Raw genomic sequence first — 17,836 nt, 5'->3', positions numbered from 1 at the left:
TTTTTTTTTAGAAAAAAACATGAAGTGGGAAAAACAATGGCATGAAGTCTTTTATAACTATTTTTTAGTGAGGTCCTTTATAAACAACAACATATTTTTACCAATTAGAAATTGGATTTGTAACAAATTTCTAAATGTTTTTTATATAATTACAAAAGATAAACAACAGCAGATTTTTACATAATTACATAATACAAACAACAACAGATTTTTACCAATTAGAAATTTGATTTTTATCAAATTTCTAATTGGTAAAAATCTGTTGTTGTTTGTATTATGTAATTATGTAAAAATCTGCTGCTATTTATGTTTTGTAATTAGATAAAAAACATTTGGAAATTTGGTAAATCTAATTTCTAATTGGTAAAAATTTGTTGTTTGTATTATGTAAGTATGTAAAAATCCGCTGCTGTTTATATTTTGTAATTATGTAAAAAGGGTAATGTTTTTTTAGGAAAAAACATGAAGGGGGGAACAATGGCATGAGGTCTTTTATATACATGACAGCATAAGAGCTAAACCATTCTATCATCTAGGACTGGAGAATCTGATTCCAAGAAAGGAAGAAATTGTCAAAACAGAAATTGTCACTTGGATTTTTAACTAAGTTGTCTGCAAATTCCGCCCTAGAGAGCCATTCTGAGATTATTCACCTTCAATCCTTTGTTTTTTTAGGGAGAACATCCTTTCCTATCGATCTCTTCTACTTTGGGGATATGGCAAGTGGAGAAGGAGGTGCAAGTGGATCGGAAAAGGTAAGCTTACTTTGTTTTTATAGAATAATTACATAATATAATATGTTTTATTTTTTGTTTTAGGTTTGAAGTTAGAATTATAATTTTATAATTATACTTTGTGGTAAATCATTGAAACTTGGACAGGGAAAGAATCTGATAACAGAGTCCTTGCTTGAAGATGTTTTTGGGACAGAAGGACTTAAAAAACTTCATGCTTTGGATGTTGAATCCCTAATCCATTTTCTTAAGACAAAATCCCCTGAAGCTAATCAACTAGGTCCAGGTAATCAACAAGCTTTACGAGAATCCATAAATTCCCCATCCTCTCTTGGATCAAGAAAAAAATCGAAAAAAGTGTCATTAACATCAAACACCAATAATGAAGAACATTGTGTTGAAACATCTTGTGTGATGGCAACTCCCGGGACCGCAAATTCTTGTTCATCCTCAGCTTATGCATCATCTATTGGTAGTTTAGGTACCAAGATAGAGTATGACCCTGTCTCAGGGGAGATAAGAAGGACAGATGCAGGAAAACAATTCTTAAATAGGCTAAAGGACTCCTGCCTTCAACGATTTAGAGATCATCTTCACCTCACATTCTCCAAGATTCCACTTCACCTAAAAAATATGGTGGTACAGGACATAGAGAATGAATTTGGTATAGGTTGGTCGGTTAAGAAGATAAAATTGCAAATGTCGCTCAACTGTAAGAGGTTTTGTTGCAACCAAACAAGAAAAATTAAAAAAATGCCTCAAGATCAAAGACTGAAACAAAGACCATTTGACATACCTTTTAAAGTATGGAAAGAACTTGTAAAATCATATGAGAAGTTGGATGCACAAAGAAAGGCCGGCAATGAGAGCATTCAGGTATTGAATTTTTCATTAAACATTATTTAGAATGTATTAATACTTATAAGTATCTTAGACGTGTATTTGTGTGAAAATAAATTGAATTGGTTTATGTTTAAGGACAAGGCATCTAAGGCGAGGTTAACCAAGACAAAAGTCACTCATCGTAGTGGCCAGAAAGGTTTAAAAGCACTGATAACAACCTTTGTAAGTATATTAAACATGTGATATTTTTTTAATAAAGTTTGTACTAGAAGAAAGTCATTGTTATCTAATTTCTCCCTATTTACTGATTGATAGGAACTAAAATATGGAAGACCTCCAAATCATTTGGAAAAGGAGGTGCTGCAGCAAAAGAGATGGGTTGAATTTGTTATTTGGATGGACTCTATGGTATGTACTCTTAGTTGGATTTCCAATATAATTTTGAACCGTATTTTCATTTTATTTTTTAGTACTATTAGATATTAAATCTTACCTCATTTTATGGTTAACATTGTATAACAAAAACATGTGTTGTGTTATGTAATTAATACTAACATGTAATATTGATTTTTTTTGTCAGAATGTTATAGGTAATGATTGCCAAGACGATGATTACGATGATGATCCAAATTATGTTCAACATATATCAGGAGATGATGAGGATGAGGATGAGGATGATGGTGGTGAAGGAGGAGATGATGATGATAGTTGCGGTGTTGGTGATGATGTGGATCAGACTAATGAGGATGGTCAAGATGATCATGAGGATGATCTTGGTGGCGGTAGTTAGGCATGCACATGCATTGTTTTTGATGAAGAAATTATTGTGTAGAATGACATTGTTATGTTTAGATGGGTGTTGTGAATTTACCCTATATCAATCAAACATTTTGATTTTGTAATCATACGATGAGTTTGATTTGATTAAAGATGATGATGATATTATCATTATTATATTTTTATTTGATTTATATATTGGAAAGTATCATCATTATTTTGATAGAGAATTATAATGTATGGTGATATTACCATCTTTGGATGTATGTTGTTAATTTATCGTAGAATAATGATATTCATGAAATATTTTGATCTATTAATCATATTTGAATTTTAGTTGTTTTGATTAAAAATAATACTGATCTTATTAGTATTATGTTGCTATTTTATACATGTCTTGAAAATTGTTAATGACACATTGTTATTTTTTTGGATGGATGTTGTTAAGTTCCCTTAAATTTCTTTACAAATGATTTTGAATTGTGATATCTTCTTTAATGATATTTAGAAACTATGATATATTTCACTATGAATCTATAAAGGCGGTCATATATATAAAATATACTCTACATAAGAAGTCAAATGCGGATGTAACCATGGATGCAAAATTGAAAGTAAAATTGGATGTTAAACTAGGAATTAATACAAAATGCAAACAATGACATACAAAGCGTTTTAAATTAGAAGTGAAAAATTGTGCAATAGTTGACACAAAGAAGGGAACAAAACATGGCATACAAAAGGATATCAAATTGGGCAAAAACAAGGACACATAAATGGGCACCAAATTAGATGCAAAAAAAGACAGACAACTAGATGTAAAATAAGATGCAAAGTTGAGTGCTAAAAAGAAGCAAAAAATGTTACAAATTAAGATGCCAAATGATGATGCAAATAATGGTGTAAATTTGGGATGCAAACTTGGGTGCAAAAAAAAGGAAAAAAAAAAGAGATGTAAGAAAAGACATAAAACAAGATGCAAAATGGGGCTGAAAAAAGGTGAAACCAAGGATGCCATATTGGATGTAAAAAATGATGCCTAATCAGATGCAAATTTAGGCTCAAACTTAGACACAAAATTATATGCAAATGTGGACACAAAATGAGGCAGAAAAAGATGCAAATTTGGATGGTGAAAACGATGTAAAACTAGACACCAAAAAAATGCAAAATTGGATGAAAAAGTGGGCGTAAATAATGGTGCAACATTGCACACATAAGTAGACACAAAAAATGGTGCAAAAATGGGCATAAAAATAGCTTAAAATTGGATGCAAAACTTGGTGCAAAAACAAATACAAAAGTAGACGTAAAAAATGGCTCTAAATTGAATGTACCATTAGACACAAAATAAGATGCAAAGGTGGACACAACACATGACTCAACATAAGATGCAAATATAAATGCAAATTTGGATACTCAAAATGATGTAACATTGGATGCAAGAAATGGTGTTAAAAACGATGCAAAATTGGATGCAACAAATGACGCAAAATATGGTGCAAAATGGGATGGGAAAAATGGAGACAAATCAAACGTAAATGTGGACGTAAAAAATTGTCCAAAAAAAGATGCAAAATGGGCACAAAAATGGATGCAAAATTTGGTGCTAAATCAAATTCAACACATGGTGCAAAGATAGGCACCAAAGCTGGTGCAAAAATAGAAGCAAAAACTAGTGTAAGACTAGATACAAAACCTGGCATAAGACTAGATGCAAAAACTGACACAAAATGGATGCAGAAAAAGACGTTAAATTGGATGCAAAATACAGTGTAAACTTGATGCAAATGATGGCGCAAAAATGGAAGCAAAGAATGACACAAAATAGGAAGCAAAAGACAATGAAAAATAGATGCAAAAAATGACACAAAACTAGAAGCAAAACCTGTCATAGAATAAGATGCAAATCTTGGTTCAAAATTTGACACAAAAAATGATGCATAGTTTGGTGTAAAAAATGATGCAAAATCTAGCGTGAAAAAGGATGCAAAATCAGGTGCAAAAAAGGATGCTTTAAAAATTGTACAATAGAGCCAGATTTAGTGCCAGGTTGCTCATCACAATTACAAAAAAAATGCACTAAAATCTGGCGCAAATCGCTAGTTTTGTTGTAGTGATAGAACATATCCAAAAACATTTTATAACATATAATCTCAAGATTAAAGGAAATGCACCCTATCTTATCTTTCTCATCAAGGCAAGCCTTTCTTATATTGAAATCATGGCTATGGCTAGATATCTTATGTATAAGAAGAGGTTAAACAACATGGAGGACAAGAAGTTCCTAAAATTGTCAATGAATCTATCCAAAACCATCTTAAGCTCAAGTGGGGATGTCATAATGATGCCCAATCTTACTTAGGCCATTGGGGGGGATAAAGGAGGAGATCATTTTGTAAAATAAGGATAATAATAAGAAAAATTATTACCTCAAAATTTAAAGAGAAATTGTCGGTAATAAAGAGTTAAAGGTAAAAGGTAACTAAGCTATGGAGGTGATGAATTCAAATCTTGAAGATCAAAAGTATTTCTTGAAAATCAAAATGAACATGGTTAAAATAAGAACAAATTCTCATGAGCTCCATAATAAAATTGGGCATTGGTCAATTTGCAAAACATCATGGGATGAAAAGAAATAATCACCAACCTTCTTAACCTTTTAACTAAACAAAATTATGGTGATGTTGGAATGTTTCTTTTAATACTTTATTGATGCAGGTGCATTAGGCCGAGAACATAAACATGATAAGTTATTAAAGTCAGACCAAGAGCCTAGCAATGTGATGGATTGATCACATGTAAAGGCTAGAACATTTTAAAGTTTATTTTTGAAAAAAAATTTGATATTCAGTTAAGATTAGTTAGGAATATCTAGTTAAAAGAAATGATTTTATAATTAGTAGGTAGTTAGGGCTAAGGGAAATTGGTTCACATCCATGAACTCATTTCTTGGACAGTGGATTTTTAGTTTTGAAGGAGAGAGGAGGAAAATTTTTGGGTGCTGGAAATTTTGGTGTGAGATTGAAGTTAATTGAACAACATTTCTTAGACCAGTGGTTTTTTGTATCAGCAAATCGAATATGTAAGTGTGTGTGAGACAGTTATTTGCATATGTGTTTGTGAGGTTTATGAACCATAATATTAATATCTGGAGATTGAAATTGATTTGGTCTTTAAATTGCTGTGTTGAATGAGGAATTCTTGCACTGTATTTTCTCTGTTATTTACATTTAAATGAGAACCTAGAGAATCATATTTCAGTTAATATTTTAATCCAGTACTTTTGCATCCAAGATTGTGTATTGGAAAGAGTCATTTTACATTTCAGATTCGAGAATACAGAGCACTTTGTATCAAGCAAACAAAAGAAAGAAAATTCGTAAAGGAAAACCGTCACCAATTTTGCAGGTCAATTTATGATCAAAGGAAGACGAATTTCGAAATTATGGCATCTGGGTTTTGTGCAGAGCAGGGTCTATTTGGTAACCCATGAGTGATTTCCCAAAAATATCCTTCGTTTGGGAGTTACGAAGGGATCTTTAAATTGTGTTTTTACAGACTATGTGGCTGAAAAAAACAATGTTGTTCCTCCTGTAACAACACTATAGTTTGTTGTGAGAGTCTGTAACAGCACTGTAGTCTGTTGAGAGAGCCTGTAACAACATTGTAGTTTGTTGTGAGAGTCTGTAACAACACTATAGTTTGTTGTGAGAGTCTGTAATAGCATTGTAGTCTGCTGAGAGAGCCTGTAACAACACTGTAGTTTGCTGTGAGAGTCTGTAACAACACTGTAGTTTGTTGAGAGAGCCTGTAACAACACTGTAGTTTGTTGTGAGAGAAAAGATTTGTTGTTCATCCTGTAACAACACTATGGTTTGCTAAGATAGTAGCCATCATTTATGAGCATAGAATATTTAAAAAAATTCCAAATAATTCTTACGTTGTTAAGATCAACAAAATCATATTTAAATTTAATAAATTTTAAAGATCATCATAATTATCATCAATTAATATCTAATTAAAATCAATTTCTCTCTATTTTTTTGGTAAATTGCATTGCCTTCAAAATGAGATAAACTAAAAATTTAAGTCAGTTTCTCACTAGGAAGACTTGACCAAATCCAAAAATGTACTCTCCGCAGAGAGGTGAGAGGTAACTAAGTACTAGGAGATACACAACTTAGCATACAAAAAATAAGAATCTTCCCTAAGCAACAATGGAGAAAAGAAGCAGTAACAAAAGAGCCACAAAGAATAGACATGATAGAAACTAGGTATAAGGGTCTAAGTTTGAGACAACTTAGATGGGCTCTTTAGTATCTCCAAAGGTTCCTCTCGCCAAAGGGGGGATATCAAAATGATGTTTAATTTGCCCCATCCTTCAATCTAAGTCCCTCATATGTTGATGTAGATGTTTAAGGGGATGGAGAATATCCATGGGATGTTCGTGCCAGTCCAAGAGAGTATGCTCTGGTAGAAATTTCATGTGCTAGGAGAGACCAATTTTTTGTATATACTGATTAAAATGACCTCTCATATGCCCTATGTCCATAATCCAATCCACTCACTCAGTAAAAGCCTCTGTGTCAGAGAGGGGTAATTTATGAGAGGAGGATTTCCCCTCATACTGGGTGAGATCTTCCTGAATGGGTCCAGACATGAGGTGACGAAAGTGAGAGGTAGTGTCTTCCAGACGATGATGCATGCATGTACTATTCTTGTGGGCTTGTTGTTGGTAATAGGCAACACACTTTTGAATTCATTCTCGCTGATGAGGCATGGAGGAAAGGTCAGAGAATAGGTAAGGCTAAAACATAGACCATAATAGACTCAAGGATACAAGGAACCGAGAGGAGAGCCATGTAGGTCAAGTACTAGTCAGAGAATCACCAAAACCAAAGGGACCTACAATGAGATATGCAAGATGCATAAACATGAAGGGAGTGGGAGGATAAAAAGTGATCTTAGACAAAAAACAAACTAGAATACACCAAAGTGGGAGCTTACATCAAGCAAACTCATAAGGAGGAGCATGCAATGATATGATGCAGGATGAAGGAAGATCGAGAGGAAACATTGCAGAGGAATAAGGGAGCCTGAGGGCAGGAGAAAGGGAGGTGAACCAGGAAGGCAAGCCAGGGAAAACGAGAACTACAGGGTGGATGCCCAGAGGAAGTGGACAGGAACAAGGTGGGAAGAAAAAAAGGCAGAAAGACTGAGCACCAGTGCAGACGATGAGATGACCAACTTGTAGGAGAACAAATAATACAAGCTAATAGCAATTTTGCATTGAAAACCAATATTACCATTTTCAAAGCATTGTCGCAAAGTAGAGTGGGAACCAACTCCCTTGAATTATCAGATTTGCATATTAGAAGACAACTTTTTGGCAATCAAAACCACTTCAAGGTCTAGTTGTAGATAACACCATGTCAAACCCATCTTAGTGCTTGTAGGCTCCAAACTCGGATAACCTTGTGTGCTAATAAACATAGGAACAAACTCAAAATGGGTACGTGGGCTTAGAGCCACGGGAAAAGTTCTTTTTTGCATTAGACCCACACAAGTGAGGACTCAACTAATGCATAAGTAAAATGGTAAACAACTCATTTCCAATTCCAATACCTCTATAGTGTGATTGGCCGGAAGTATAAACACCATTAATTATTCATGGGTTGTGTTGCCATGTACCTTAGTCCATTGTCCAAATAGAATGGCGACAACACCCCTTCTCTCTCAACGGTCACCCATCCATGGAAAACAATTTTTGTTTTAAAATAACATCTTAAACTATTTATGCAAGTAAAATTTGACATCCATAACAATCTGGGTGCACAATAAGGGAGCCTAAGGACAAGGGAAAGGGGGATGGACCAAGAATGAAACCTAGGAAAAATGAGAACTATCGGGGGCGGGGACGGGGAGAATGCCTAATGGAAGTAAGTAGGAACAAGGTGGGAAGAAAAAAAGGCAGAAAGTCCGAGCACCAATGCAAAGAATGAGCTCACCAAGTTGCAAGACAATAAATAATATAAGCTAATAGCAATTCTGCATTGGAAACCAATATTACTAGTTTCAAAGTGTTGCTACAAAGTAGAGAGTGAACCAACTCCCCTAAATTATAGGATTCCTAGATTAGAAGGCAACTTTTTGGCAATCGAAGCCACGTTAAGGTCTAGCTATATATAGCACCATGTCAAACCCATCTCAGTGCTTGCTATGTCCAAACTCGGATAACCCTACATGATACTTGCTATAGGAACAAACTTGAAACACGAATGTGAGCTTATAGCCATGGGTAAAGCATTTCCGCATTAAACGCACACAAGTAAGGACTCTAATGCACATGAAGAATGGTAAACAACTCATTTCAAATACCATTACCCCCATGGCGTGGGTAGCAAGAAGGACAAACCACCTCTTGTATATCAATGCCATTAAATATTCACGGGGTGTGTTGCCATGTCCCGTCGTCTGTTGGCCAAGTGGAATGACAATAACGCCACCTCGTCCGTTGGCCATGTCCTTAAATATAGATACAATTGGGTGTTGTGCTTGCAAAGCTAGTTTTCATGGTGTGAAGCCACTGTGGATTGTCTGGTGTGACAGGCATGACATGGCTATTCCTCGAGATGAAGGTCAATTTTTGGGCCTCCTGCTCAAGTTGATGAACGCCAAGAACACCATAGAGATTGGGGTGTACACTGGTTACCCACTTGTCAGCACAACCCTTGCCTTTATATTCGCATTCATAGATATTCCCAAACAAGGGAATTTAATGTTTGTATGTGGGCCAATTAATTAATGAAGGATCGAATTGCAGATAAAAACGATGGATATTGATAGGGAGACCTATGAAATAGGGCAACATATCATTGAGAAAGCTGGAGCTGCCCACAAAAATGATTTCAGAGAAGGCCATGCTCTGCCACTTCTGGATGAAATTCTTAAAAATGTACGTAAATTATATGTGGGGAGAGCTTAAAGGTTTAGGGTGTAAATCTTTCTTGATTAATTATGAACAATTCAAATTAACAGCCCAAAGATCATCAATACCGAATATTTCACAAACAAAACTTAATATGATCTATTGTTTAAGATGACATACCTTGATTAACAGCGGAAGATGTAATGGCTGCCATCTACTTTCTTCTGACTCCTACTCTTCTTCTCAGAATTCGGTTTCTCTTTCTAGCCCTGTTTCTTTATGCGCTTCTTGATGGAGAAGAATGCGACTCTTGGCAGGGGGAGAGAGGACCCAATCCTTTTTATATTGTTTAACACTAAATCTGGTACGTCCATCATATACCAATTCAACGCTTTAATGCTTTAATGCTTTAATGCTTTAATGCTTTAATGCTTTTAACGCTTTTAATGCTTTAATGCTTTAATCGGGTCACATTAAGATTTAGAAACTGCAGATTTCTAACATTCTCCCACTTGACCCGACTATTCATAATATTAAGTGTTGAACATCATACTATGATAAATTGCTGAGAGTTATGGCGGTTGTGCACTATTAATTCAATGCATTTCCTTCCATATACTACAATACCAGCAAACCATCAATTCATACTCATAATTTATATAAAACAGCATAATGGTCCACATAATGTCTTATATCATAATGATTAAACATAATATCTTTATAAGACTCTTTCTTGTTTAAAATTACATAAAATACGTACTACTATATTAAAACAAGAGACACATAATTGTATATCAGAAACACATAAAAGAGCTCAGAATGTCACACATCAATTATTATTAATACAACCAAGACCCATTCTTTGAACATGTTCCTTAAATTGTCTTGGTTGTAACCCTTTCGTCAAAGGGTCTGCAATCATAAGTTTGTCCTGATGTGCATGATTGACACTCTTTGTTTCTGAACCTCATCTTTCACAACAAGATACTTCAGATCTATGTGTTTGGCACCTTTAGAGTACTTGTCGTTCTTTGAGAAAAATACTGCTGCAGAGTTATCACAATAAATTTTCAGCGGCTTGCTAATGGTGTCGACAACCGCAAGTCCTGAAATAAAGTTCCGCAACCATAATGCATGAATTGTGGCTTCAAAACATGCCACAAATTCTGCCTCCATAGTGGATGAAGCAACGATAGTCTGTTTCACACTTTTCCATGATATGGCACCTTGAGCAAACATAAACAGGGAACCAAAAGTCGATTTTCTAGTATCGATGCATCCAGCAAAATCTGAATCGCTATATCCGATCACCTCCGATTCATTGGATCTTCTATACATGAGCATGTAATCTTTCGTGCCTTGTAAGTACCTCAAAACTTTCTTTGCAGCTTGCCAATGTTCCCTTCCTGGATTACTTTGATACCTCCCTAACATACCGACCGCAAAGCTGATATCCGGTCTAGTACAGGTTTGAGCATACATCAGGCTACCAACAACAGATGCATATGGAATTGATTCCATTTCCTTTCATTCAACATCATTCTTAGGACATTGCATGAGACTGAATTTATCACCTTTCTGTACAGGAACTGTCCCAGGTGAACATTTACTCATTCCAAATCTCTCTAGAATCCTTTCGACATATCCTTTCTGAGACAATCCCAATATTCCTTGTGATCGATCACAGAATATTTCTATTCCAATCACATAGGATGCCTCTCCCATATCTTTCATTTCAAAGTTCGTTGAGAGAAATTCCTTAGTCTCATGCAATATACTTAAATTATTTGCAGCAAGCAAGATGTCATCAACATAAAGGACCAGATAAATAAACTTGCTCCCACTGATCTTTTGGTATATACAGTGATCAACCGTATTTTCCTTAAAACCAAAGGATGTAATAATGGTATTGAACTTAATATACCATTGCCGAGATGCTTGTTTAAGCCCATATATTGACTTCTTAAGTTTACACACCAATTGTTCTTTTCCTTCTATAGAAAAACCCTCAGGTTGATCCATGTAAACATCCTCATCAAGATCTCCATTCAGAAAGGCTATTTTCACATCCATTTGATGCAACTCCAAATCATAATGAGCTACTAATGCCATTATAATTCTTAGTGAGTCCTTTTTCGAAACAGGAGAAAATGTCTCCTTGTAATCAACACCATCTTTCTGAGTGTAACCCTTAGCAACAAGTCTAGCTTTATACCATTCGATATTACCACTAGAGTCGTGTTTGGTTTTAAAAACCCATTTGCATCCGACTCTTTTACAGCCATGTGGTAACTCAACGAGATCCCAAACTTCATTCTGTTGCATGGATTTCAGTTCTTCTTTCATGGCATTAATCCATTCCTTTGACTCTTTACTTTCTACAGCATGTGAAAACGAAACTGGATCCTTATTGATTCCAATATCATAATCTGATTCTTGCATATAAACCACATAATCATCAGAAATAGCTGACCTACGATTTCTTTGAGGTCTTCTTAATGCTACTTGTTGTGGTTCATGCATATCAGCATTATGTAAGTCATTTCCTTCAGGAAGTACTTCTTCATTTATATGTTGTTCATTATCATCATGCTGTTCTACAACAGCTGGAACAACATTTGGAGTAATAGTAGATGAAGGAACTATTCTAGGCAATGTAACATTTACCCTTGTTTCCTTTATTTCTAATATTTCTCTTCGAGTACTCCCACTGACTTCACCATTCTCAATGAACCTTGCATTACCAGTTTCTACAATTCTTGGACTATGATTAGGACAGTAAAACACGTACCCTTTAGATTTCTCAGGGTAACCTAAAAAATACCCACTGATCGTTCGAGAATCTAATTTCTTTTCATGTGGATTATAAATTCTCGCTTCCGCTGGACAACCCCAAACATGTAGGTGTCTTAAGCTAGGTTTCCTGTTAGTCCATAACTCAAAAGGAGTCTTTTGAACAGCTTTACTAGGAACCCTATTCAACAAATAATTAGCGGTTTTGAGAGCATACGACCACAAATTCTTAGGTAGTGTAGAATCTGACATCATACTCCTAATCATATCCATTAACGTCCTATTGCGCCTTTCTGCTACACCATTTTTCTGTGGTGTACCTGGCATTGTGTATTGCGCACATATGCCATGACTTTCGAGGAATTTTGCAAATGGACCTGGACACTGGCCTGACTCATTATATTTACCATAATATTCACCACCTCTATCAGACCTTATGATTTTCACCTTTTTATCTAATTGCCTCTCAACTTCCTTTACAAACGTCTCAAGGACATTCACAGATTGAGATTTTTCATGAAGCAAATAGACATAACCATAACGGGAAAAATCGTCAATAAAAGTGATGAAATACTTTTCTCCATTAAAGGCTGGAGTGTCCATAGGTCCGCAAATATCAGTGTGTATTATTTCAAGAAGCTGGCTGCTTCTGGTGGCTCCTTTCTTATTATGTTTGGTTTGTTTACCTTTAATACAATCCACACATAATTCTAGATCACTAAAGTCCAAATTTGACAAAATTTCATTACTTACTAGTCTCATCATTCTTTCTTTGGATATATGACCTAGTCTTTTATGCCACAAGAAAGCATAATTTTCATTCACCATGCTACGTTTACATCCAACATTATTTACTACATTCAACAAGGAATTCGCATAAGTGTCATTCAGTTTCAATTTATATAAACCATCAATTAGAATACCAGAACCAACATTATCAGTATTCTTATATAAATCAAAACAGCCAGATCCAATCATACATCTAAAACCAGAATTATCCAACTTACTTACGGAAATAAGGTTTCTAGATAATGAAGGTACATAAAGGGTACTGTATAAGTCTAATACATATCCACTTTCTAGAATTAGACGATAAGTCCCAATGCCTTCAATTGAATATTTCATTCTGTTTCCCATAAAGAGAAAACAATCTTCATTTGGATTTATGGTTCGGATCATAAGAAATCCCTGCATATTATTGGAAACATGAGTTGTAGCACCAGTATCAAGCCACCATGTATTAATGGGAACTTCAACTAAATTTGATTCAAAACATACGAAAGATAGATAATTACCTTTCTTTTCGAACCAATCTTTCCTTTTCGGACAGTCACTTTGATAATGTCCTTTCTTTTTACAGAAATGACATTGAACATCCTTTAGTTCCTTCTTTTCCTTATCCTGCCCATTCTTAGCAGGTGCCTTTTTCTTCTTGAAATGACTTGATTTTCCTTTCTTTTCTTTACCAGCTTTATTACTCACAAAACTTACTGAGTGATTCACTTGATTTTTCAAACGTCCTTCTTCCTGAACAAGTCTACTGGCCAATTCATTAACATTCCACTTATCCTTTATAGTGTTATAGTTAATCTGAAAAGGTCCATATTCAGAAGGTAGCGAGTTCAGGATGAACTGGACAAGAAAATAATCCTCTACTGTAAGTCCCAGGGAGTTTAACCTTGCTGCAAGATTAGTCATCTCTATAATGTGCTCTTGCATAGTTCGCGACCCATCAAACTTCATGGTCGTGAGTTCTGCCATAAGAGTACCAGCGAGTGACTTATCAGCTGAACGAAAACGCTCTTCCACAGACTGCATATATTCCTTAGCACTTTCTGTTTGTGGAATTGTTGACTTGATGTTGTTAGCAACAGTCATCTTAATAAACATAAGGCTCAATCTGTTACTGCGTTCCCATGCTTTATGGTGTGATTTTTCTGCCTCAGTACTATCTTTTGTAAGAGCAGCAAGTTTATCCTCAAGGAGTGCCAAGTCAAGATCTTGAACACCTAAATGGAAATTGACTTGTTCTCTCCATTCAGAAAAATTAACACCAGTGAACAATGTAACAGATGAAGCATGCGTATTCATGGGAACTCCTGCAAATTAAAAAAAATGAAATAACTGTAAGCTCATAACTAACGCGATTCAGATGTAGACATAATAGCATAATATAGCACTCCTTTGGGTAGATACTATCTTATACTTAACATAATTAAATACCAAAACATAAGTAGGTAATAAATATATTCAATTAAATAGAACTGACATCTTTGGATGATCAATATTTATTTAACCAAAATATCTATTAAACCTCATCATGTCAACTAGTTATAGAACAAGACTTTCCTTTGGGTAAGCTCTCAGGTTCTATCATTAGTGACGCCAGTGTTAATTGGTATTATTATAACTGGCAATTTCTATCAATAATCATTATGTCACTTATGCACTAAATGACTATTCTGATTTTGACCACTTTGGTGATTAACAAAATCATAAATCTCATGTGCATAAATGATTTATAACACATACTTTATGCAAAAAAATTTCAATCCCACGAAGTAAAAATTCTGGTCGATTACAGGCCCCAACAAACCCAATGCAAAAATCTGGCAGAATATGGGAAAAGTGAGTTTCGCTCGCACTTTCCTTTCAATGAGGAAGGCGAAAGGAGCAAGCACAACCGTAGTGGCGGCATTCTGGTATACTACAAGCACAAAGTGATTCATCCCTCTATTAAAAGAGACTTTCGAGATAATATTCATGCCCGCATATTCAAACTAAATTGATCGCAATAGGTTGCGAATACTTGGAGAATTATGAATCGAATTATGAATCAAAATTCCACCGAAAAAATTCCTGAGCTCTATATTTCACCAACGAATCGGATATGGGCAATCGCCGGTATCATATTCATTATTGTATTTTATCACGGAATGACAGAATTATTTTACTCAGTAATAAAGCAGTGGATGGTGGATCAATTAAAGCAGATACGCGAAGAAAGCAAATCACTTGATCAGAAAATTGTGGGCATGCGGAGGATTTGATTAACATCATGAGTAAAGCACAGAACAGATCAATTGCAATCATAGGAAATATTCAGTTATTGATTGGTGGCTCTGATACCAAATGTAAATCTTTCTTGATTAATTATGAACAATTCAAATTAACAGCCCAAAGATCATCAATACCGAATATTTCACAAACAAAACTTAATATGATCTATTGTTTAAGATGACATACCTTGATTAACAGCGGAAGATGTAATGGCTGCCATCTACTTTCTTCTGACTCCTACTCTTCTTCTCAGAATTCGGTTTCTCTTTCTAGCCCTGTTTCTTTATGCGCTTCTTGATGGAGAAGAATGCGACTCTTGGCAGGGGGAGAGAGGACCCAATCCTTTTTATATTATTTAACACTAAATCTGGTACGTCCATCATATACCAATTCAACGCTTTAATGCTTTAATGCTTTAATGCTTTAATGCTTTTAACGCTTTTAACGCTTTAATGCTTTAATCGGGTCACATTAAGATTTAGAAACTGCAGATTTCTAACATAGGGATGGCGAATTAGCGGTTGATAAATTGATGAAATGGGTATTGTTCAGGAGGAGATGCACGAATCGTTTGATTTCAAGGTTGTGGATGCTGACAAATGCAACTATGTGAACTACCGCAAGTGGCTGATAAATCTGGTGAAGTTTGGAGGAGTGATTACATATGATCATACTCTGTGGCAAGGACCCGTTGCGGTTCCCCCAGAAGTTCCCATGAGTGAAGGCATGAGATATGGTAGGGAGCAGGCGTTGGAACTAAACAAGGCCCTTGCTGCAGACCCTTGCATCGAGTTTGCTCATATCCCAATTGCCGATGGAGTGACACTGTGCAAGTACCTTTCTTGAACATTATTCAGTCATCTCGTCCTGTACGTGAGAATCTGAAATTTCAAGCATAGACAATTCTAAATACATCAATGTTTCCAATTGTTAATGATTATAATTTACATGAATGTTCATTCTTTCTAAGCTGGTTTCCCTTCGTCGCTGGAACATGTGTTCCAATTCATTCATGGTTTCCTCTTTGTTATCACTTTGCAATTTTAATTGATGAATTTATATATACTATCACAATCATATTGATAAAGTAATTGAAATATAGTGATAGTTGTCATTTTCCATCTTATGTTATTGATAAGTTTATGGAAGGTAAAAATTGAGGCTATGAGTTTATTTTAAACATTATATTAATGTGGTTATGGTTATGTTAAGTGATAGAAGATTTAGGCAAAGTGGATTAATAAGCCATGGTTGATTGTTTCTAAATATATTCAAGTTATGGTGGGAAATAGTTTATTATGGTCAATATATATATTTAACTATAGATGATCATGCTTATCTATATCTAACTATAGTTAACTATGATAAATTATGATTGAATATGGTTCATCATGTTTCTTCATGTTTGATCATAGTTGACCATTATTACTCATGATTCATAATGATCAACTAAGGTTTACCATAGTCAACCATGGTTACCATAGTTGACTATGGTTGATATAGTAAACCTTAGAAATTAAGGTCAACCTAATAAACCTATGTTAGCCTTGTCAACTTAGTTGACTATGGTTTATCTAGCAATTTTAGTAAACATAGATCAACCTGGTAAATCTAGGTCAACTTTAAACCTAAGGCAACCTAGTAAACCTATGTCAACCTAGTAAAACTAGATCAAGCCAGTGAACCTAATAAAGTGAGGTCAACCTAGTATATGTAGGTCAACTTAGTCAATGCTTAGTCAATCTAGTAAAGTTAGGTCAACCTTGTAAACCTAGTAAACTTAGTAAAACTAGGTTAATATAGTAAATCAAGTAGACGTAGGTCAACCTAGTAAACCTAGTAAACTTAGGTCAACCTAGTAAAACTAGTTCAACATAGTAAGCCTAGGTCAACCTAATAAACCTAGCAACCCTCATAAACCAAGTAAACCTAGGTTAACCTAGTAATTCTAGTAAACCTAAATGACCTACTGGACCTTGTAAACCTAGTGGACCTAGGTCAACCTAGTACAACTAGGGTGTTCATATTTGCACTAAATCTTAACTAACATCTCTCTTTTCTAACATGATTTTTCATAGAAGTCTTGAAGTTACACTCTCATCATCTTAAAAATACAATTTCATCTTTAGAGTGTCTAGATATATCTAATATACTAGTATAGATCCATTTTAATTATGGATCTACAAGTGCAGAGAGGTATCAAATGTTTCAAGGTGCAAACCTCTTCATGAATGTAAAATTTGATGAAAAACAATGATTTTTGGCAGAAGTCTTGAAGTTCACTATCAACATCTTAAAAATACAACTTCATCTCTAGAGCGTCTAAATCTATCTAATATACTAGTATAGGTCCATTTTAATTCCGGAATCTACCTAGAAATGCCTAGAGGTATTAAATGCTTCAAGATACAAGGCTCTTCATAAATGTAAAACTTGAAGAAAAGTTTGCACCTCAAGAGATTTTATTTATAGCATTGATGATTTAATTTTTTAATGTAATATGCCTAACATTATTATATATATATATATATGATTTGGGGAAAATGTTATTGTAAATATTAATTTTTTTTTATGCTTTGTACTTCAATTTAGGTTTGAAATTCTAAAATATAAATCAGTGTTTTAATTTATATGGTATGAATTTTAGTTTATAGTTATTATTTGTATAAAATATATATTTCGTATTCTAATATATATA

At 34.6% G+C, this 17,836-nt stretch overlaps 1 pseudogene; it reads left to right on the top strand.

Moving 5' to 3' along the window:
- The first annotated feature begins 8,745 nt into the window (after positions 1–8,745).
- On the top strand, positions 8,746–15,984 carry LOC149233019 (caffeoyl-CoA O-methyltransferase pseudogene; annotated as a pseudogene).
- Positions 15,985–17,836: the final 1,852 nt, after the last annotated feature.

This window comes from Pinus tabuliformis, chromosome J (genome assembly GCF_031772625.1).
Source record: "Pinus tabuliformis cultivar Carrire ecotype Pingquan chromosome J, CPIR1, whole genome shotgun sequence".
Classification (NCBI taxonomy): Eukaryota; Viridiplantae; Streptophyta; class Pinopsida; order Pinales; family Pinaceae; genus Pinus; species Pinus tabuliformis.
Note: the sequence above shows the minus strand (reverse complement) of the source record. Positions and strands in the feature narration are given on the sequence as shown.